Here is a 24,883-nt window from a genome sequence, read left to right as displayed (position 1 = left end):
AAATGGTTTAGGTCCTTCCTCCACAATTGGTCACAGAGATTCCTAATTAACGGTAACCTGTCTGCTGCCTCCCTGGTCACGGTTGGAGTCCCCCAAGGATCTACCCTGTCCCCCACCCTCTTCAACATTTACCTAAAACCATTTGTCGAAGTACTACACACACTAATATTTCTTACCACATGTGCGCTGACGACACCCAGATTTACATCAAGATCTCCTCTCTCGAGGAGATTCTTTCCCTGAATGAAGCCTTGAAATTGACTGTCCAATGGCTCTCATCCAATCAACTCAAACTCAATGTAAAAAAACAGAATTTATTCTAATTTCCTCACCCAAAACCAACCCTGAGACTCAGGTATGGATTAAGGCCATCACAGCCCTCCAATCATCATGGACTCGGCCAAATCCCTTGGAATAAACCTGGACTGCAACTTGAACATGCGGGACCACTTCATCTCAATGGCCAAATCAGACAGATTCCACCTGAGCTGTCTAAGGAAACTGAAACCCTTCCTTGATATTCCTGACCTAAAAATGGCAGTCCAGGCACTAGTCATCTCTAGACTGGGATATGGCTGCTCCACCCTCTCGGGTTTACCCAAGAACTCCCTGGCACCTTTAAAAGCTTGTCTCAACGCGGTCGCCAGGCTACTAACAGGCTCAAGGAAGTTCGACCATATTTCACCACATCTGAAAGCTCTGAACTGGCTTCCTCTAAAGGCCAGAATCCAACTCAAAATGGCATGTATCATGCACAAGGCATTATACTCAAACTCCCCTGCATATCTTGCCCAGAAACTCGTGATATCCAGAGGAACCAGAAACTCATGGTCCACCAGAGACCTCTTGCTCCAACCTGCACATTTTAGGAAAAAGAAAACGTACAATCAGGCTTTCTCTGGGGCCAAGAATATGGAACTCACTCCTGCCCGCCATCAGAAGAATCCCTTCTCTGGCTCGATTAAAAAAGGATGCCAAAACGTTCCTAATGGGCAAATTCCCTCATGGACCTTGGGACCTTTGTTTCTCGTAAAATGTAATTGTAAATTGTACTTTGTCCCTTTTATCCCTTTGTATCCAGCACCTCCCGCCTCCAAGTCTTTTGTATACTACTGCGGATTCCTGTAAAGTGCTCTGATACCCTAACGGGTCAAATTTGCGCCCCATAAAATTCAAAAATAAATAAACCCAATGTAAACTACAAAAAACATTAGAACTTCTAAAGTTATAGTCATAACTTACATTTATAATGTACTCTGTCTCTATAAACTCTACGTAATCTACACAACATTAGAAAATCCACAGTTAGTTATAATGTAAATTAATAATTCAAGCACCACCTTCAAATTAGGGATGAGGGCTGAGAGATGAGAAGTGAGCAAAGAAGCTGGACGTTTGAAGGATAAAGAATGCAGAATGATGGATGAGAAGTAGGAAATGCAAGATGAAGGGACATATTTACAAAGAAGTGGTGGAGCACGGCGTAAGCCTTTTTGGCTTAACACAGCACTTCGCCACTTCTGAAACGCAGGGATGCACCGTATTTACAACAATATGGTGCAGCCCCGAGTTTCCCCCTGAGTTGGCACTAAATTTAGCTGCCTAGTGCCAATGCAGGCGCCCTTACACTATAGTGCAAAGATGCCTACATTGTGGGAATGATTGTTTATGTGCAGGAAGGGACACCTTCCTGCATATAAACCATCTTAAATGGTGAGGAGAAATAAAGCATTTCCCCTCGTTGCACCGTTAATACCAGGTTTTCAATGGTCTTTGGCTCTGTCCCATATTTACGCCACTCCTGTAAACATGGGGCAGCATCAAAATCAATGGGTGTTGCGGCAGGACGTCCATCCCAGCACCCATTGCCCACCCCTTTCATGCTAAGTATAGCGTAAAAGGGTGCCTTATTTAAAAAGGCAGCATTAAGCCACATTAAGTGGCCTAACACTGCCTTTTAAATAATGCGAAGCCCGTCCCGCCATCACAATGTCAAAAAAGTGACGTTCTGGTGGCGAGGTTTGGGAACTGACGATTGATTGTCAAGGCTTCAATGATGGATGAATAATGAGGGAACGGTGAGGGATTATGAGTGAGAAATATAGATTAACATTGGACATTTTAGGAAATCATTCATTCAAGTCCCTTGTCACTGATGAAGTGAGCAAGCATGGGCAGTGATGGATGAGGGATGTAGAGTAATAAATCAGGGATGAAGGGTGTGGAATAAGGAAGGAAGAGTGAGGGAAGTGGGTGAGGTAGAGAGGGATTACAGGAGAGGAATAAAAGGTGAGGATTGAGTGGTTAGGATGAGGAGTGAGGAAGGAGAAGGCACACAAGGAATGAGAGCAAGGATGAGAAGTGAGGGTTGAGGAATGAGAAAGGAGGAAGGAGTGATATAAAATGAGGGTTGGGAGATTACAAATGACAAATGAAGGATGAGGAGCTAGAAATCATCGCTGAGCACTGAGGAGTAAGCGATGAATTTTGAGGAACAATGATTGATTTAAAAAGAATTTGAAGCAAAATAAGAGGAGTAAGGACAAGAGGGTATGGAATGAGGAGTGATAGCTGGGGCATTAGATGTAAGGGATCAGGGTGTCCTTCAATAATCAGGTGGTATACATTTTGAGGTATTATCATTTGTCCATTTCATTCATCTCAAAGATGGGGAGGTATGAGCAGTGAGAGATAAGAAAAAAAATAAGGAGAGGTGATGAAAGTGTGAAAAATAAATGAGGAAGAGTGAATGGAAAAGAGTGGGTGATAAAGAGAGGGACTAAGGGATGAAGGAAGTGGAGAGACAACTGAGGGATAAGGGGTGAGGGTTGAAACATACAAAAATAGATTGAGTGATACAGAGCAAGGGATGTAAAGGGATAATTAGGGATGAGAGGTGAAAGATGGGGGAATAGAAGATGGATGATGAGGGATAAAGAGTGAAAGTAGAGGTGGGAGGGATGAGGATAAAATGTGAGGAAACAGAAATGGGGCATTAAGTGTGCTTGAAATTAAGTAAAGACTAAGCGGTAAAGAAGAAGGGAAGGGCTGAGGGATGAGACGTCAGGAGTGAGGTAGGGGGTAAATGAATAGTGATAGATGTGGAGAGATGATGAAGGAGGAGTAGATTATGAGGGATGAGGGCGGATGGATAAGAAATAAAGTGAGATATGAGTTAACTGTGGAAGTATTGAATGGGGTGAAGGGTGAGAAGTGAGGGGCAAGGGGCGAGGAATCAAGATTGAAAGCTGAGGACTAGTGAGTGAGGAATAAGTAATGAGGAAAGAAGAATAACGGGTAAAAGGAAGAGTTAAGGATGAGTAACGACCAACGAAAAATGAAGATTGAGAGATGAGTTTGGGACAATGTTTTCAAAATGAGGTATGTAACATAAAGTATGAATACTGTGGCATGAGGAGAGAGGCATAAGTAGTGAGGTGATAATTAAAGAATGATAAATGAGGACATCAGGAGTGAGGCATGAAGAGTAAGGGATTAGTGGTGATGGATAAAAATAGAAGAATGAGGAGTGAGGGAGAATGACTGGTTAGTGAGGTATATGTTGTAAGAGATGAAGATTAAGGTGTGATAGATGAGAATTGAAGAGTAAACGATGAGGAGTAAAAGATGAGGAATGAAGAAATTAGGTTGAAGGTTAAGGAATGACAAATCAGGGACTGAATATAAGAGGAAAAGAGTGATGGACAACGATGAAGGAGTGTGGGTTTAAATATGAGGGGGACTAGATAAGGTATTGGGTTGATGAGTGAGGGACCAGGTATGAGGGATAAGGAGGGAGGATTGAGGTAGTGTTGAAGAGTGAGAGATGAGGTGTGAAGGTTAATGAGTGAGGGATAGGATTGCCACCTGACTGTTATTACACTGGCATCACCCGTAATTCCACTTTTGTGACTTGTGCAATTAATAAAGCATATTAGCAAATAAGTGGCCGGTATCTTTTCTTCGCAGTGCTTTCAGCAGCAATTTCTGCCCTAGTCTCCCCTCATATTTGCGGGAGGGTGCACTATGTATTGCATTCTAACAGCATTAAATAAATCACATTAGGCCTCTATTCATTTCTTCATTTTATGAAACAAATGTAATAAAAATTTTTTTAAACAGGCACAATTTGTAGGCACATGTCACAGTACAGAAAGGATGAAAAAGGAAAAAATGGTACGTAAGCAATTACCCTGATCGGGGTAATTTAGGGTATGATACCGCTTTACGTTTGGTATTTATTGTGTTACTAATCCAGTAGTTGTAACAAGCAACAGTCTATATTGGTTTGTTTCGTATCTGGACCAGTGTAACAACAATGGAACTTGATGTACCATAGTCTGTAGCCAATGTAACCCAACATATCCTCTCGCCTCCGGTCATTCCTGGAGAAACACAAATCTGTAATTGCTTTGTCGTAGCAAGAAACCATCAACATGTAATAAAATCATCAGTAATCGGAGTGCAATAACTTTACATGACAGGTCAAATTCACGGAACATGTACATATCTTGTTAAACTTTCCCATTATTGTGATTGTGAGGTAGGGTTATTAGCATTAGAGTCCAAATCAAGATTTTTAAGGCTTTCAGCATAATGTCCCACTCCATGGCTATTGGAATTTTGCGTATGCCTCTGGCTTCCTCCCTCTGTATTGCAGCGCTTTTGGCACTGCCCATCGGACCAATTCCGTATGCCAAGTATGTTTAGTGGGCGGTTTCATTAACTTCCAGCGCATAGTGATGGCCCTTCTAGCTAGTATTAAAGTCAGATCCATGAATGTAGTTTGTACTTTGTGTTTAGACGATCTTTTGTGTAGACCCAAAATACATTGCTCTACAGTATTCCCTATTTCTCTTTGTGTGACTGTGCGTGTATGTTGTCTGATTGAATCCCAGTACCCACGTATGCAGGGACGCACCCAAAACATATGTATCAGATCGGCTACGTCTGATAGACATCTGGGGCAGCGGTGTTGTGTGTGTGTGGGAATATCCGGTTTAGTCGGTTAGGGGTGAGGTAAGCTCTGTGAAGAAGCATGGTCTGTATAAATGAAAATTTCGCACTTCTGGACACTTCCCTAGGGTATTCTATAAGTCATCGACATTCCTTGTCCTGTAGGTCCCGCCCTACATCATCCGCCCAAGTATTTCGTAATGTAGTGAGTTCTACCACTGTGTGTGTTGGTATTACCACGTAAAGGCACTTGATGAGATGTCTTCCTCTACCCATGTAGTATAAAGCCTTGACTAACTCGTGTCGTTGAGGGGCCCAGTGTGTTTTTACATATTGCAGCAGTGGGGCATGTAGTAGATATAAATGGTCGGAAGCCCCTGTTTCCCTCACAAAGTTATCGTGGTCCATGAGTATCCCAATATTGAATAAATCATTCACCTTGCTAATCCCCTCTTCAAGCCACGCTGTGATTCTGCGCTTTGTTATTCTCCTGGTAGTCAACGGAATCCCCAGTAGCAGAATGTTTCCAGCATATGGAGGATGCAGGGCGGTATATTGTAGCGTCTCTTTCCAGCACTGTATCGCTGTGTGCAGTAGGGGCGATAGATTTTGGGGGGTTTTATTAGGAAGTAATAACAACTTGGGAAGGGTGCCCTGATCTATATCTTGTGTAGTGTATCCTATTTCGTGTAAATTACGGACGTGTCCAATAAGAGAGCCACTGTAGTTGGCATGCCTAGTAATATGCTTTACGGTCAGGGACTCTCAGGCCTCTTCTGTCAGTCCCTAGTTGTAGCTTTTTGAGGTTTATTCTGCATCTGCCGGTCCTCCATATGAGATCTGTAAGCATGCTATTCAAGAGTTTAAAGGTGGTATGTGGTATTAAAATCGGCAAATTGGTAAAATAATACAGCAATTGTGGGAGGACCAACATCTTGGATATGGTAGCCCAACCTATCACCGAGAGCGACAGTGTAGACCAGAATGCATTACTCTACCGTATAGATCTAATCGTTCTATTAAGATTATCCTCTAGCATATCTTTGTGCGTCTGATATACTTGTATACCCAAGTACTTGAATGTGTGTTGCTCTACTGGGAGTGCATAGGACCCGAACATGATTTCCACAGGGTGTATAATCTCTTGAAAGAAAAAAGTATGTGACTTCATAGCGTTGATAGCCAAACCCGATATCTGTTCAAATCTCGGAAAGATATCAGGGATGGGGTCCAGGGTACCATGGAGATCCCGTATGTAGAGAATAATATCATACTCATATGTGGAGAATAGGTGCGTTGTGGCACCGATCTTTAGTCCGAGTCGATGTGCTTCTGTGCGTAATTTAAGTGCTAAGGGTTCTAACGCAATGATGAATAAGAATGGTGACAGTGGGCACCCCTGTTGTGTGCCCCTGTATATCGAGTATTCGGCCGAGTTGTGTCCCCCGTTCAGGCTCGGTCAGTAGGGGCCTCATACAGCAAATGTAACTATTTGTGGTATTCTGCGGGCAAACCAAACTTCCCCAATACCTTAGTCATGTAGTCCCATTTTAGCATGTCAAAAGCTTGTCGCAGGTCGAACGCTATACATCTTGCATGTTTATGATGTTCTGGGGAGGTCGACATTATACGATGTAGTCGCCTGATATTCAATGAAGTGCTACGGGCTGGAAGAAAAAATGTTGGTCTGTGTGTATAAGTTTATTTAACTTTGGAAGGAGTCTATTTGCTAGTAACTTGCTGAGTATTTTATACTCTGTCGTTAATAAAAACTGTGGGCGCTATCCCGACATATCTGTGGGGTCTCTGCCTGGTTTCGGAAGTGAAACCACCAGTGCCTGCGCCGTGGAGCGGGGTAGACTGCCCAACTCCAGTGCTTTATTATATAGGGTTTCTAGTCAGGGGACGGGAGCTTCCGCGTACTTGTCATAAAATTCGTCTGGTAGCCCATCCAACCCAGGGGTTTTGTTACAGGGGAGTCCTTTTGTTGCAAGTTTAATTTCAGGTTTTGTAATGGGGCCTGTTAGTTCTTTCTGGGTTTCTGCAGTCAAACGTGGAGATGGTAGGGTAGACAGAAATATGTCAATGTTATTACTCTCTGCTATATCCGGCTTGCTATATAATGCAGCATAATATTTACTAAAGGCATCATTGATGTTGTGTTGGGTATTGACGGTGTCGCCCGTGGGAGTGTTAACTTCATTAATGATAGTGGTAGGGGGTCATCACGTAGTAGTTTGGTCAGTAGTGTCCCGGATTTGTCTGGTGTATTTGCGTGTATCTTTGGTAATCAATTACTCTAAGGGTTTCTAATAGTTCTGCATGTTTGATACGTATCTCTTGCAGTGGGGTCCGTTTGTCGGCGTGTGTGACTTCTTGTTCCAGTATATTCAATTTGTTTTCTGTATCTATGAGATTTTTGTGTATTTCCTACCTGGCGCCCACTATTGCACTAATTGCCTGGCCCGTATGACCGCATTAAAGGCTTCCCATTCGATCAAGATGGTGGATGTGGTGTTACTATACTCTGTAAAGTATTGTGTAATTGTGTCAGCTATAGCAGTGCGGAATACCGCATCTTCTAGTGTCTGTGGTCACATTCTCTAGGTGGGTACTGGAGTGGGGACTTTACCAATGGATTATGGCCCAAGAAGGTCTTAGACAAATAAGTGGCATGTGTCATCTGCGTTGCTATTGTTCTGGAGCAATATATTCTATCGATTCTTGTGTGCAGTAGGTGAACCGAAGTATAGTAGGAGTATTATCTATGCTTTGGGTGGCGCATTCTCCAAACGTCACAGAGTTCCCAACCGTCTGTCCACCCACAAAGAGCCTTTGCCTGTTTAGTCACTCCTGTGCCGTGTAAGGGGGGTGAGAACGATCTAATGTGACAACCATTACTGCATTACAGCCCCCTCCTATAATCCATGGATACATCTCCCAGCCTGCCAGTGTCAAGTTGAGGTTAGACAAGAATTTATCCTGGTCAAAATTTGGGGCATAGATATTGCCAAGGACAACGTGTTGGCCGTCTAACGTACCCGTATAATGATGTACCGACCCTGTTTGTCCACCCTCTGTTCTAAGGCTGTGAAGGGTACCCCATGTCTGATCCACACTCTGACCCCCCTTGCGAAGCCAGAGTAATTGGTGGAGAAAATCTGACCTCTCCATTTCTTTCGGAGTTTCACTGCTTCCTGATCTATGAGGTGAGAGTCCTGTAAATATACTACCTGTGCTTTGCATCTATGCAAGTGCGCATGTACCCTTTGTCTTTTTTGTACAGACCCTAGACCTCGAATGTTCCAAGATATTAAAGTTATATGTATTAGGATTATGCATCGTAATGTAGGGATAAGCCATATCCATGTCAGCACCAAATGAAAGCAACTAATTCTAACAAATCTAGTGATTACTCCAGGACCAACCCCCTCCCCATAACACCCAATACTATGCCCGGCTGAAGCACTATTCCGGACCAAACAACACAACATAACTTGTAAAACTGCATTGTATGCAGAATGTGCATTCTCAACTAGGGGGCTGTCACCAACGCGTCCATGCTGTTACTACTGTATTCACGTGAACTCTAAGAGATCCCGGGGCTAAAAAATAATTCAAAATTACACCATTTTAAATCTCAAAGAAAAGGATATGCAAACTAGTTTGAGTTCATGCATCGGAGCCAGCAGTATCCATTGTTTCTCAATCGAATAAACCATCTGCCGTCTGTGGTGTCACAGTAGGGAACAGGGCCACTCTGCCCTCAGAGTCTGATCTGTTCGTGTTGTCGTCTGAAGAGGCTGTCTCCGCAGCATGTGCATTGTCTCTAAAGGTGGAGGCTGTCTTGAGTGCCAGGTTTTTGCTCTTTTGCACTTGTTGTGGCGTCAGATTTGGTGACTGTGTCTTATTGTATGTCTTCCGGGCATGTCGGAGGCCTGCGTTCCCAGCATGTCTTGAACTATAAAACGAGCTTTGGAGGTGGTTCCCATTGATTTAGAAGGTTCCACCACCTCCAACCATTTCTCTACATCTTCCGTGCTCTCGAAGAAATATGTTTTTTGCTCGTAAATTATTTTCAATCGTGCCGGGAATAACAGTGCGTATTTCAGCTGCATATCTTGCAATTATTTCTTGACAGCCATGAAAGAATATCTTTGTTGTTGTAACATAAGCATGTAGTCTGGGTACAAAGATATGCAACAGTTCTCGAATCTAATCTGAGAAAGTTCTCTCGCCTTCTGGAGTAAAATGTCCCAGTCTCTATAGTTCAACATCCTGACTATGAGAGGCCGAGGGGGGGTGCCTGGTTTTGGCCTGCCAGTAGGTATCCTATGTGCCCTTTCCACGCAGAATTGGTCTGAGATTTCCTCTGAGGTGATGTGATCTTTAAACCACTGTTCCATGTATCGAGCCGCGTCTGATCCCTCACTTCTTTCTGGTAGACCTGTGATGCGAATATTGTTGCGTCTTGCCCTCCCTTCCGGTTTTTCAAAACGGTCTAGGAGGTTGGTGACCTGTTTTTGTAGTTGTTGAATCTGCGTTGTAGGTTGTTTGTGCTGTGGGGTCATCTCTTCCAGTGCAATAGCATCAGTTTTCACCCTGTTCACCAATTAGGCATGGTCGGCCTTGAGCAGTGTGAGTCCGATCGTTAGGGTGCCAATTTGTTGCTCAATGGCTTTTCTGGAGTCCCTGACCTCTTGTGGGATTAAGTCCAGTTTATCCATCTGGCCTTCCTCATTCGGAGGTGGCACACAACTTAGTGACAGCAAAGTATTAGTGTGCTCCAGATCTTCTGGAGGTTGGGTGGTATTTGAGGTGGCGTCTGGTATTTTTCCTCTTGGGCGACCCATGACTCTTGCTGACGAGGCGCATGCTAAGTCTATGGCTGCGTTAGTATTTGGTAGTAGGGTGTGTATGCTGTGGCCAGAATGGTGTGAGACAGTGGCTCAGGACGTCATATATGTATGACTCTCTTCAGGGTAGTAGGGTAGCCACACATCCGTACAATGGGCCACTACTGAACCTCTTCTCTGCATTATCACAATGTGGAGGCTGGTGTTGGGTATCCAACACGTAACGCTATCGCTCTACTGCTCTCCCAGGGTACTGCCATGTTGTGTAGTGAAACACCGGTCCAAATGACTGCCCTCTGCATTTACACCGTGAAGTGCCCATGCTAGTAGTAGCATGCACTCATTAGTGTACCGATCTCAGTAGTTTGCACGTTCTCGTAGCTGGGGGGTGCGAATGGTCTTTGTAGGCACCACCTTTGTCATCTGTATCTAGGATATTGATTACCTCTGGGTGTGGTGATCACAATGTTATACGACTTTGCAAAGCAGCCGGATGCCTGCACGTTTGTGCGCATTTGTGGTCATGCGCCTCTAAAGGCCTGTCTCCAGCCGTTCCCCCGTGGCGGATCCCCTCAACAGCAAACAGCGAGGCAGTCAGAGTTGTGTTCAGCTGGTCCCGTCACCTGTGATGTTATTGGTGCCATGTGTTTAAGTGTGCTGCGTTTGCACTTTCACAGACCCCGGGGCCAGGTTCCTTCACCCGTGTATAAAGTGGATCATCATTCCACCTGTGACATTCAGGCCTTTCATCGCTATCATCCCCAGTGATTTCACCACACACCAACTCCCTCCATCACACTGCGCAGCCTGTGGTAGGCCGTGTGGCGCCTCAGGCACTCGTGACTAGAGCGCCCGGGCATCCCCTGCCTGCATCAGAAGACACGCACCGCTTTCCGGCGGGGCCGGTCCACGGTTGGCGACGCAATTGGTGCACCAGGTCACAGCATTGGGATATCTGCTCTTCAGCGCTTCCCCGCAGCAGGTCTGTTGAGCCAACCTGTTGGTGCTGCAGCTTCAAGCAAGATGATGTCAGGTCCTGTGGCCTCTTCTTCGGTTCTGTGGTTGACTGTGTCAGTGAGGCCAATATAGCGGTTGTTACATTGCCACTCACATCGGTCGCAGCGTCACCTGATTCGGGTCCGTTTGTTAGCGCTGCTGTGCTGACCCTTTGCGGCTTCTGCTGGGCTCTGATTAGCGACGGGAAAATTCTATTTAGGCAGGATTGTGCAGCCCGTTCCCGGGGCTAGTCTCAAAGACGTCTGCCATGTTCGGTGGTTGGCCACCCCCCCTCTGTTAATTTCTTCATGACTTCAGGGGGAAGGAAATGCCTCCTTTTGCATGATATCCCCCAAGTTTTGGAAAGATGCTGTGATTTTTCCACTCTGAAGGTAAACTGAGTTCTGCCAAAAAGGCCTCAGTGCTCTGACCTCTAAAAGATGTATGACGGATTGCTTCACCCACAATTGGCACAGGTAAACTTACTTATAAGTTCCCCATTATTTGGTGAGAGGGGTACCCCGGTAAGATAAAGGTAAAGTGTTTCTCTGGAACTGCAGCACTTATTGTGCCACTACGAGTGTGATAAAGCAAAGCATGACTTCCAGCAGCCATTGCTGGCTGGCAGAGCAGTTGGTACACTGCTAAATCAATATAAATATGGAGGCACTGTGGGCCCGGGAAGAGCAGTGAAATGATGGCGTCTGCCATCATTGGAAATCACTACTATCTAAACTTGAAGTCTGTGTCCAAGGACTAACTGTCCCAAACCTTTTCCTGCATTCACTCCCTTCAACTTCCATATTTTTAGGGCTCGGGCCTGCCGTACACTGCGCAGCAGTGTCGCGCTTCAAGTCCTTTTCCGAGGGCAATTGAAAATGGACCTGGAAATTCCACGCATTTGTGCGTGTTATTTCCAAGGTCCATTCTCATTGGCCTTCGCGTAGCTCCGCCCATGGCCTATTGGTGTCTGTTACAGGCACCAGAGGCCATATGTTTTGAATTATCGAGGCTTGACAGCCGCGATAATTCAAAACATATGCTCACAGTGGCGCGCGCGCGCACCACTAGCGTTTTTTTTTTAGGTTTCGCCTTAACAGCTCATGCATGGATGCATGTGATGTCTCGGCGAGACATAAAGTAATCTGAATGTTGGCTGAAACTCCGTGTAATTTCTCTTGCTGCTTGCGATTCGTTTAACTCTGGCATTGCTGTTCTTAGCTTGCTTTCTGTTGGCTGTTGATCCACTGCATCACTTCCGTTTTTATCGGAAGCAGCACCGACCAACTACAGTTTTATTGCGCTGTAGGGCTTTGTCTGTCAGTTTTGTTTAGGGACTACTTGTTTACCAGGGCCTCTGCTTCACTCGCAGGCTCGCACATACGCTTTGTATTTATACACAAGACATGCTTCTTTACAGTACGGCGCCCGCCTTTGTATTCAGGCATGACATGCTTATTTTCTTTTGCAGGGCGTTTAAACTTTAACTTTGAACAATTCAGCGCGGCAGACATTTCACGAGCTCCGAGCAGGCGTTTAAATAACTTTTAACAATTCAGCGCGGCGGCCATTTCACGAGCTCCGAGAATTCAGCTTCAAAGCTCCATCTCCCCGTAGGGTGTCCTCCCTCCTACCACAAAAAACAGTCTGTCTATTTAACTCTCCTTACACCCCCCCCCCCCCCAGCCGGTTTAAGGAGTTCTAACAATTGCCTTTGTAATTTTATTTTTCGTTTTGATGGCCACTGTTTATTTAATTTGTGCTGATCGATATCTATTTTTGTAGGCATGGCAGTGGCACGACTCGTAACCGGTTTCCAAGTACGAAAGTCGGCAGCTCTGTACTTTTCACCACGTCCTCTTATATCGCGTACTTCTTTTTTTGGGTGGGGGGACTGCAAATTCAGTTTATTCATAAGCTTGTTCGTACACTAGAAGCTGTGTATGTTGAGCCTCCCACCGAAACTCAAACCCGGTTCTCTAGCCTTGAAAGAGGACTATTCCAGCTCTTACCCCACATCCTTCAACTTTGTCCACACACTCCATTCCAGTGCGTGCGTTTAAACTCTGCCTCCTCTTTTTTTATGTTTTATTTTTGCACTTTAATATGGTGCGAACTCAACCTGAAGGTTTCGGAGTGCTTTACATGAGGATCAAGTTGCATTACAGATGGGTACATATGGAGTAGATAAGTGATTTGCCCAGAAACAAAGGATGTTGTCCTGCCAAGACTTGAAACCAGTTTGAAAAATAGGGTCAGTGTATGTGCCGGGGGCGGGAGGAAGGGGCTGCCGAATTGTTGAAGAGCTGCTTCAGCTATGGTAAAAACACATGTTTTGCAACCTCCCTCCTACCACCAAAAACAGTGTCTAATTAACTCTCACTCCACCCCCGCTGTATACACAAGATGCTTATTTTCATTTGCAGGGCGTTTAAATAAATAACTTTGAACAATTCAGCGTGGCGGCCGGACATTTCACGAGCACCGAGCATTCAGCTCCAAAGCTCCATCCCGTAGGGTGCCCTCCCTCCTTCCACCAAAAACAGGTTCTGTTTAACTCTCCTTACATCCCCCTCCCCGCTGCCGGTTTAAGGAGTTCTAACGATTGCCTTTGTAATTTTATTTTTTGTTTTGATTCCCACTGTTTATTTAATTTGTGCTGATCAACATCTTTTTTTGTAGTCATGGCAGAGCCGAGACTCGAAACTGCTTCCCAAGTGTGGTCTTGGGCTGCCTTTCACAAATGCTAAATCACCGAAGAGTCTGATGGGACTTGTAGTAGAATATATTTCACTTTACAGTCCCTTAATTGCCTGCTTATTCTGTAGTGTTGCGCACGCTTCAAACGTTTGTTGTGGGGAAGGATGGGAATGGTATTCCATAGTGAAAACAATCTCCCGTCTTGCATTCCTGTCGGAATTGTCGCTTATACTACAGAGTAAACATTGCTCTATTACAGTTGTAGTATTTACATTCAACCCGAAAGGTGTAAATAAACTAGTGTGGCAGGAGGAAATTGGCGCTTCCTTTTCCCCTATTAAATCTGAGCAGATCAGGGGTTGCCAGCAGGGCCTCCTTATTGTCTATAGACTAAAATAGATCAATGTAAACAGCCAGGAACTTCATCTTCTCTGTAGAGCTATTGGTGTGACAGGCTGCACCTTCCTTACGTTGGCCACAGGACCTGAGCAGTAGTCTATCCCATCCTGGTCCATGGCCATGCTGCCATTACAAAAGGCCACTTTTTTTGTTTTAAGATACGGGAGAAATTACTTCATTTGCCCAGAATCGCAGGATGTTAAGTAAACGCTGAGTCCCAACAGCAGTAAACGCAGGTTCCACGCGCCACCCGAATGCAAAACAGGAACGAGGGCTCCTCCCTCATTTAGACATTTTTAGGTCTCGCCTGTCGATGCGCATGCGCATCGAGCTTGCGAGACTATGGGGGCTTAAACAGTCTTTAACCAACTTGCAAGGAATCGTGGCGATTCCTTGCAGTGCCCGTGAAATTCAAGCTCAATGCGCATGCGCATTGAGCTTAAAAGCGCGTGCACATGCCCCCAGCCGCCTGCCTTGCATGTATTTTCCCTCAGACGCACTCCTCCCACACCCCCGCTCCGCCCCCTCCCCTGCCTGCCGTGTCGCATTTCTTCAGTTCCCTTAGCCGCACTCCAGGCCCCTGCTGCTTTCACACCCTCTCCCCGCTCCGCCCCCTCCCCTGCCCGCCGTGTCGCATTTCTCCTCTCCCCTCCCCTTCTCTGCCTTCCTCCGTCTTCCCTCCCACAGGCAACAAGAGGCTAGTTCACGACGCGCGTCCACATCACAGCCATCAGCCTCCCTCCCGCGGGCAGCTTGGCCTCAGGTATTCACCCCAGCGCGACTTCTCCTCCCCCCTAATTACATGCCTGCTGTTTATTTCTTTCACGGCCACTCTCTCGCACATCAAAGGCTGCTCACACACACCATATGCCTGCTCCCCTCCCCCACCCCCCACGCCTCGCAACAGACTTCATTGGAATGCGCTCCATGCATTCTCCCCTCCCTTTCAGCCTCTTTCCCAGCTCCAAGCCGGACCCTCCTTTCTCACCTCCTCTTTCTTTATTTACAGGGAGAACTTGTATTTTTCCCCGAGGCAACCAGTTCTGACACTGCCCGTCCCAGCACACACCAACTTAGAGCTTGACTTGTACTGACGCTGTCACCCCAGCAGACATGCAATCTGCATCAAGCATCCATATGCATCAAACATCCACAAGCAACAGACATCCACAAACATCAGACATCCACAAGCATCACAAGCAGCAGACATCCACAAGCGTCAGGCATCCACAAGCGTCAGGCATCCACAAGCGTCAGACATCCACAAGCATCACAAGCTGCAGACATCCACAAGCAACAGACATCCACAAGCAACAGACATCCACAAGCAACAGACATCCACAAGCATCACAAGCAGCAGACATCCACAAGCATCAGACATCCACAAGCATTACAAGCAGCAGACATCCACAAGCATCAGACATCCACAAGCATCAGACATCCACAAGCAACAGACATCCACAAGCATCAGACATCCACAAGCATCACAAGCATCAGACAACCACAAGCATCAGACATCCACAAGCATTAGACATCCACAAGCATCAGACATCCACAAGGATCACAAGCAGCAGACATCCACAAGCGTCAGACATCCACAAGCATCAGACATCCACAAGCGTCAGACATCCACAAGCATCAGACATCCACAAGCATCAGACATCCACAAGCATCAGACATCCACAAGCATCAGACATCCACAAGCATCAGACATGCTTAGCATCAGACATCCACAAGCATCAGACATGCTTAGCATCAGACATCCACAAGCATCAGACATCCACAAGCAACAGACATCCACAAGCAACAGACATCCACAAGCATCACACATCCACAAGCATCACAAGCATCAGACATCCACAAGCATCAGACATCCACAAGCATCACAAGCATCAGACATCCACAAGCATCAGACATCCACAAGCATCACACATCCACAAGCATCAGACATCCACAAGCATCAGACATCCACAAGCATCAGACATGCTTAGCATCAGACATCCACAAGCATCAGACATGCTTAGCATCAGACATCCACAAGCATAAGACATCCACAAGCATCAGACATCCACAAGCATCAGACATCCACAAGCAACAGACATCCACAAGCAACAGACATCCACAAGCAACAGACATCCACAAGCAACAGACATCCACAAGCAACAGACATCCACAAGCAACAGACATCCACAAGCATCAGACATCCACAAGCATCACAAGCAGCAGACATCCACAAGCATCAGACATCCACAAGCATCACAAGCAGCAGACATCCACAAGCATCAGACATCCACAAGCAACAGTCATCCACAAGGATCACAAGCAGCAGACATCCACAAGCATCAGACATCCACAAGCATCACAAGCAGCAGACATCCACAAGCATCAGACATCCACAAGCAACAGACATCCACAAGGATCACAAGCAGCAGACATCCACAAGCGTCAGACATCCACAAGCGTCAGACATCCACAAGCATCAGACATCCACAAGCATCAGACATCCACAAGCGTCAGGCATCCACAAGCGTCAGGCATCCACAAGCGTCAGGCATCCACAAGCGTCAGGCATCCACAAGCGTCAGACATCCACAAGCATCACAAGCAGCAGACATCCACAAGCGTCAGACATCCACAAGCGTCAGACATCCACAAGCATCAGACATCCACAAGCATCAGACATCCACAAGCATCAGGCATCCACAAGCGTCAGGCATCCACAAGCGTCAGGCATCCACAAGCGTCAGACATCCACAAGCATCACAAGCAGCAGACATCCACAAGCAACAGACATCCACAAGCAACAGACATCCACAAGCAACAGACATCCACAAGCAACAGACATCCACAAGCATCAGACATCCACAAGCATCACAAGCAGCAGACATCCACAAGCATCAGACATCCACAAGCATCACAAGCAGCAGACATCCACAAGCATCAGACATCCACAAGCAACAGACATCCACAAGCATCAGACATCCACAAGCATCACAAGCATCAGACATCCACAAGCATCAGACATCCACAAGCATCACAAGCATCAGACATCCACAAGCATCAGACATCCACAAGGATCACAAGCAGCAGACATCCACAAGCGTCAGACATCCACAAGCATCAGACATCCACAAGCATCAGACATCCACAAGCATCAGACATCCACAAGCATCAGACATCCACAAGCAACAGACATCCACAAGCAACAGACATCCACAAGCAACAGACATCCACAAGCAACAGACATCCACAAGCATCAGACATTCACAAGCATCAGACATCCACAAACATCAGACATCCACAAGCATCAGACATCCACAAGCAACAGACATCCACAAGCAACAGACATCCACAAGCAACAGACATCCACAAGCAACAGACATCCACAAGCATCAGACATCCACAAGCATCAGACATCCACAAGCATCAGACATCCACAAGCAACAGACATCCACAAGCATCAGACATCCACAAGCATCACAAGCATCAGACATCCACAAGCATCAGACATCCAGAAGCATCAGACATCCACAAGCATCAGACATCCACAAGCATCACAAGCATCAGACATCCACAAGCATCAGACATCCACAAGCATCACAAGCATCAGACATCCACAAGCATCACAATCATCAGACATCCACAAGCATCAGACATCCACAAGCATCACAAGCATCAGACATCCACAAGCATCAGACATCCACAAGCATCACAAGCATCAGACATCCACAAGCATCAGACATCCACAAGCATCACAAGCATCAGACATCCACAAGCATCAGACATCCAAAAGCATCAGACATCCAAAAGCATCAGACATCCACAAGCATCAGACATCCACAAGCATCAAGCATCCACAAGCATCAGGCATCCACAAGCGTCAGGCATCCACAAGCGTCAGACATCCACAAGCATCACAAGCAGCAGACATCCACAAGCAACAGACATCCACAAGCAACAGACATCCACAAGCAACAGACATCCACAAGCAACAGACATCCACAAGCAACAGACATCCACAAGCATCAGACATCCACAAGCATCAGACATCCACAAGCATCAGACATCCACAAGCATCAGGCATCCACAAGCATCAGACATCCACAAGCATCAGCCATCCACAAGCATCAGACATCCACAAGCATCAGACATCCACAAGCATCAGCCACCCACAAGCATCAGACATCCACAAGCATCAGACATCCACAAGCATCAGGCATCCACAAGCATCAGGCATCCACAAGCATCAGACATCCACAAGCAACAGACATCCACAAGCATCAGACATCCACAAGCAACAGACATCCACAAGCAACAGACATCCACAAGCAACAGACATCCACAAGCAACAGACATCCACAAGCATCAGACATCCACAAGCATCAGACATGCAGCAAACACACTCACTGACGCTCACACACCCTCACACACCGTCACACACCCTCAGCTTCACACACCCTCACTCACCCTCACACACACACACACACACACACACAAATACAGCATCCAAAGGAAGAATAGAAATAAACCATCCTTATCCACACTCTAACTCCAACATAGAAATCCAGAGTCCTAATCCACCCTAATAAACTAACAGCCGAATTCACCCTCCAAATACACCCTCAAGATACGCAACAGAAATACATCCTAGAAAACAAAATCCAAAGGAAAAATACCCCATCCTAATCCACCAGCCAAATAAACAATCAAATTAAACTAAACAAAACACAATACAAGTAAAGACTCAAAAAATAGCCTCCTATTCCACCCTATTAAAAAAAATGATTGTGCATTTAACAAATTGATAAATTTTATGCCATTTTCTGAGACATAAACAAATTTTAGGACGAAATTAAAAACAAAGGGGGTCAACGGAGTCGTGCATCAGATACGTTACACACAAAATCTACTTCCCAAATGTGAGCTACAGCATGCAAGGATGTTTATCAGGCTTCAGGTCACAAAACAAAAATGATTCGGACAATATAACACCAACAAAACAACGAAAATATATCTGGCAGGAAGCGAGGACGAGGATGTACAAACACAAATGTGAAACAGCCTACTTTTTATTGGGGGAATAAATAAGCATTATTCACCCGGGGAATGGGACGGATTAAACACAATTGTCAAGAGTTACACAAAAAGCCGCACGCATATAACACGAGCATTTATTCACACGAAATTACATCAAATATACAAAAATAAAATTCGCTACTCTACAGTAATGTGGACATAAGTCAGAATTCTGATAGCAACATGGAGAAAGCATATATAAGAAGACAATATTGCTTTAAAAATACATCGTAACACAAAGCGGAGACATTGCATTTATTATTAACGAAGAGGAAGTATCACAAACCACAGCACGAAATTTACATACACATCAAAATAAAAAGCTATACAAACATACATTTAATAATAACTGAAATAACAGAACGTAGAGTTGAAACAATATAAAATATTCACGCAGATATACAACATACTACACAATTACACAAAAAAACACTGCTCTAATTATTAACACAACTACTAACCAAAAGCAAACATTTTAAAAATTAGATCTGAACAATAGGATACAATGCATTACATACATAAAGAGCCGACAATTCAAAATAAACATCCTTCGTTGCAAAACAAAGACACTACTATGCCAATAAAACTAATAGGAAACAACAAATCGAATAATTCATAACACTATACACACACAAAACAAACAACAAAAAACAACTTACCTGTCGAACGATGCACGGAACAGACAACGAAGCCAACACTCCTTACACGGGACCCGCTTTCAACAATATGGGGATTTCCAATTAGACGCGAGTAAATTGTTACGCAACGTGAGAGGATTTTGAAATCTCATTGGCTGACACGGACGTCAATCAAAATAGTACGGGATTCCCAAAAAAAACTAGAACGCAATAACTTAAATACGTTAATATAATTATGGGACAGTCACACTTCTGCTATTTAACATTTCCAAAACATATAATACAACAAAGATACACCAACAACTACACACACACACAAGCACACACACCACAATCACACAAATACACAACACACAAACACCCTCACACACCCTCACCCTCACACACCCTCACTCACACCCACCCTCACCCCCCCACCCTTACAACACACTCACCCTCACTAACCCTCACACACACACCCTCACACACCCTCACACTCACACAAGCATCAGACATCCACAAGCGTCAGGCATCCACAAGCGTCAGGCATCCACAAGCGTCAGGCATCCACAAGCGTCAGGCATCCACAAGCGTCAGACATCCACAAGCATCACAAGCAGCAGACATCCACAAGTAACAGACATCCACAAGCAACAGACATCCACAAGCAACAGACATCCACAAGCAACAGACATCCACAAGCAACAGACATCCACAAGCAACAGACATCAACAAGCATCAGACATCCACAAGCATCACAAGCATCAGACATCCACAAGCATCAGACATCCACAAGCATCACAAGCATCAGACATCCACAAGCATCAGACATCCACAAGCATCAGACATCCACAAGCATCACAAGCATCAGACATCCACAAGCATCAGACATCCACAAGCATCAGACATCCAAAAGCATCAGACATCCACAAGCATCAGACATCCAAAAGTATCACAAGCATCAGGCATCCACAAGCATCAGGCATCCACAAACGTCAGGCATTCACAAGCGTCAGACATCCACAAGCATCACAAGCAGCAGACATCCACAAGCAACAGACATCCACAAGCAACAGACATCCACAAGCAACAGACATCCACAAGCAACAGACATCCACAAGCAACAGACATCCACAAGCATCAGACATCCACAAGCATCAGACATCCACAAGCATCAGACATCCACAAGCAGCAGACATCCACAAGCGTCAGACATCCACAAGGATCACAAGCAGCAGACATCCACAAGCGTCAGACATCCACAAGCATCAGACATCCACAAGCATCAGACATCCACAAGCATCAGACATCCACAAGCATCAGACATCCACAAGCAACAGATATCCACAAGCAACAGACATCCACAAGCAACAGACATCCACAAGCATCAGACATCCACACGCATCAGACATCCACAAGCATCAGACATCCACAAGCATCAGACATCCACAAGAAACAGACATCCACAAGCAACAGACATCCACAAGCAACAGACATCCACAAGCATCAGACATCCACAAGCATCAGACATCCACAAGCATCAGACATCCACAAGCATCAGACATCCACAAGCATCACACATCCACAAGCATCACACATCCACAAGCATCACAAGCATCAGACATCCACAAGCATCAGACATCTACAAGCATCAGACATCCACAAGCATCAGACATCCACAAGCATCACAAGCATCAGACATCCACAAGCATCAGACATCCACAAGCATCACAAGCATCAGACATCCACAAGCATCAGACATCCACAAGCATCAGACATCCAAAAGCATCAGACATCCACAAGCATCAGACATCCACAAGCATCACAAGCATCAGGCATCCACAAGCATCAGGCATCCACAAGCGTCAGGCATCCACAAGCGTCAGACATCCACAAGCATCACAAGCAGCAGACATCCACAAGCAACAGACATCCACCAGCAACAGACATCCACAAGCAACAGACATCCACAAGCAACAGACATCCACAAGCAACGGACATCCACAAGCAACAGACATCCACAAGCATCAGACATCCACAAGCATCAGACATCCACAAGCATCAGACATCCACAAGCATCAGGCATCCACAAGCATCAGACATCCACAAGCATCAGACATCCACAAGCATCAGACATCCACAAGCATCAGACATCCACAAGCATCAGACATCCACAAGCATCAGGCATCCACAAGCATCAGGCATCCACAAGCAACAGACATCCACAAGCAACAGACATCCACAAGCAACAGACATCCACAAGCAACAGACATCCACAAGCAACAGACATCCACAAGCAACAGACATCCACAAGCAACAGACATCCACAAGCATCAGACTTCCACAAGCATCAGACATGCAGCAAACACACTCACTGACGCTCACACACCCTCACACACCGTCACACACCCTCAGCTTCACACACCCTCACTCACACACACACACACACACACACAAATACAGCATCCAAAGGAAGAATAGAAATAAACCATCCTAATCCACACTCTAACTCCAACATAGAAATCCAGAGTCCTAATCCACCCTAATAAACTAACAGCCGAATTCACCCTCCAAATACACCCTCAAGATACGCAACAGAAATACATCCTAGAAAACAAAATCCAAAGGAAAAATACGCCATCCTAATCCACCAGCCAAATAAACAATCAAATTAAACTCAACAAAACACAATATAAGTAAAGACTCAAAAAATAGCCTCCTATTCCACCCTATTAAAAAAAATGATTGTGCATTTAACAAATTGATAAATTTTATGCCATTTTCTGAGACATAAACAAATTTTAGGACGAAATTAAAAACAAAGGGGGTCAACGGAGTCGTGCATCAGATACGTTACACACAAAATCTACTTCCCAAATGTGAGCTACAGCATGCAAGGATGTTTATCAGGCTTCAGGTCACAAAACAAAAATGATTCGGACAATATAACACCAACAAAACAACGAAAAAATATCTGGCAGGAAGCGAGGACGAGGATGTACAAACACAAATGTGAAACAGCCTACTTTTTATTGGGGGAATAAATAAGCATTATTCACCCGGGGAATGGGACGGATTAAACACAATTGTCAAGAGTTACACAAAAAGCCGTACGCATATAACACGAGCATTTATTCACACGAAATTACATCAAATATACAAAAAAAAAAATCGCTACTCTACAGTAATGTGGACATAAGTCAGAATTCTGATAGCAACATGGAGAAAGCATATATAAGAAGACAATATTGCTTTAAAAATACATCGTAACACAAAGCGGAGACATTGCATTGATTATTAACGAAGAGGAAGTATCACAAACCACAGCACGAAATTTACATACACATCAAAATAAAAAGCTATACAAACATACATTTAATAATAACTGAAATAACAGAACGTAGAGTTGAAACAATATAAAATATTCACGCAGATATACAACATACTACACAATTACACAAAAAAAACACTGCTCTAATTATTAACACAACTACTAACCAAAAGCAAACATTTTAAAAATTAGATCTGAACAATAGGATACAATGCATTACATACATAAAGAGCCGACAATTCAAAATAAACATCCTTCGTTGCAAAACAAAGACACTACTATGCCAATAAAACTAATAGGAAACAACAAATCGAATAATTCATAACACTATACACACACAAAACAAACAACAAAAAACAACTTACCTGTCGAACGATGCACGGAACAGACAACGAAGCCAACACTCCTTACACGGGACCCGCTTTCAACAATATGGGGATTTCCAATTAGACGCGAGTAAATTGTTACGCAACGTGAGAGGATTTTGAAATCTCATTGGCTGACACGGACGTCAATCAAAATAGTACGGGATTCCCCAAAAAAACTAGAACGCAATAACTTAAATACGTTAATATAATTATGGGACAGTCACACTTCTGCTATTTAACATTTCCAAAACATATAATACAACAAAGATACACCAACAACTACACACACACACAAGCACACACACCACAATCACACAAATACACAACACACAAACACCCTCACACACCCTCACCCTCACCCTCACACACCCTCACTCACACCCACCCTCACCCCCCCACCCTTACAACACACTCACCCTCACTAACCCTCACACACACACCCTCACACACCCTCACACTCACACACCCTCACCCACCCTCACCCACCCTCCCTCACACACCTTCACACCCTCAACCTCACACATCCTCACTCACCCTCACACCCTCACACACCCTCACTCACCCTCATGACCTCAACCACACACCCTCACATGCCCCCACCCTCACACACCCCCACCCTCACACACACCCGCCCTCACACACTCTCACACATCCTCACACACCCACACACATTCTCAATAAGCCTCACACCCTCACCCTCGCCCACCCTCACTCACCCTCACCCTCACACCCTCACCCTCACACCCTCATCCCCTCACCCTCACACACCATCACCCCCTCACTTACCCTCACCCCTCACAACACTCACACCCTCACCCTCACATGCCCTCAACCGCACACACCCTCACACACCCTCACCCTCACACCCCTTCACTCACCCTTACACCCTCGCCCTCACCCACCCTCAACACCCTTACCCTCACAACACCCTCACCCTCACTCACCCTCACCCTCGCTCACCCTCAATGCCTCACCGTCACTCACCCTCAACTCCTCACCCTCACTCACCCTCAACTCCTCACCCTCACTCACCCTCACCCTCACTCACCCTCAACACCTCATCCTCAACCCCTCACCCTCACTCACACTCACCCTCACTCACCCTCACCCTCACTCACCCTCACTCACCCTCACCCTCACCCTCACTCACCATCAACCGCTCACCCTCACTCACCTTCACCCTCACTCACCCTTACCCTCACTCACCCTCAACACCTCACCCTCACCCTCACTCACCCTCAACTCCTCACCCTCAACCCCTCACTCACCCTCACTCTCACTCACCCTCACTCACCCTCAACACCTCACCCTCACCCTCACTCACCCTCACCCTCACTCACCCTCACCCTCAACTCCTCACCCTCACCCTCACTCACCCTCACCCTCACTCACCCTCAACGCCTCACCGTCACTCACCCTCACCCTCACTCGCCCTCAGCACCTCACCCTCACTCACCCTCAACCCCACAGCCTCACTCACCCTCACCCTCACCCTCACTCACCCTCAACTCCTCATCCTCAAGCCCTCACCCTCACTCACCCTCACCCTCACTCACCCTCACCCTCACTCACCCTCACCCTCAC

The sequence above is a fragment of the Lissotriton helveticus genome, chromosome 9 (genome assembly GCF_964261635.1).
Source record: "Lissotriton helveticus chromosome 9, aLisHel1.1, whole genome shotgun sequence".
Lineage (NCBI taxonomy): Eukaryota > Metazoa > Chordata > Amphibia > Caudata > Salamandridae > Lissotriton > Lissotriton helveticus.
The sequence above is the reverse complement of the archived record's forward strand: the minus strand, read 5'-3'. Positions refer to the sequence as shown.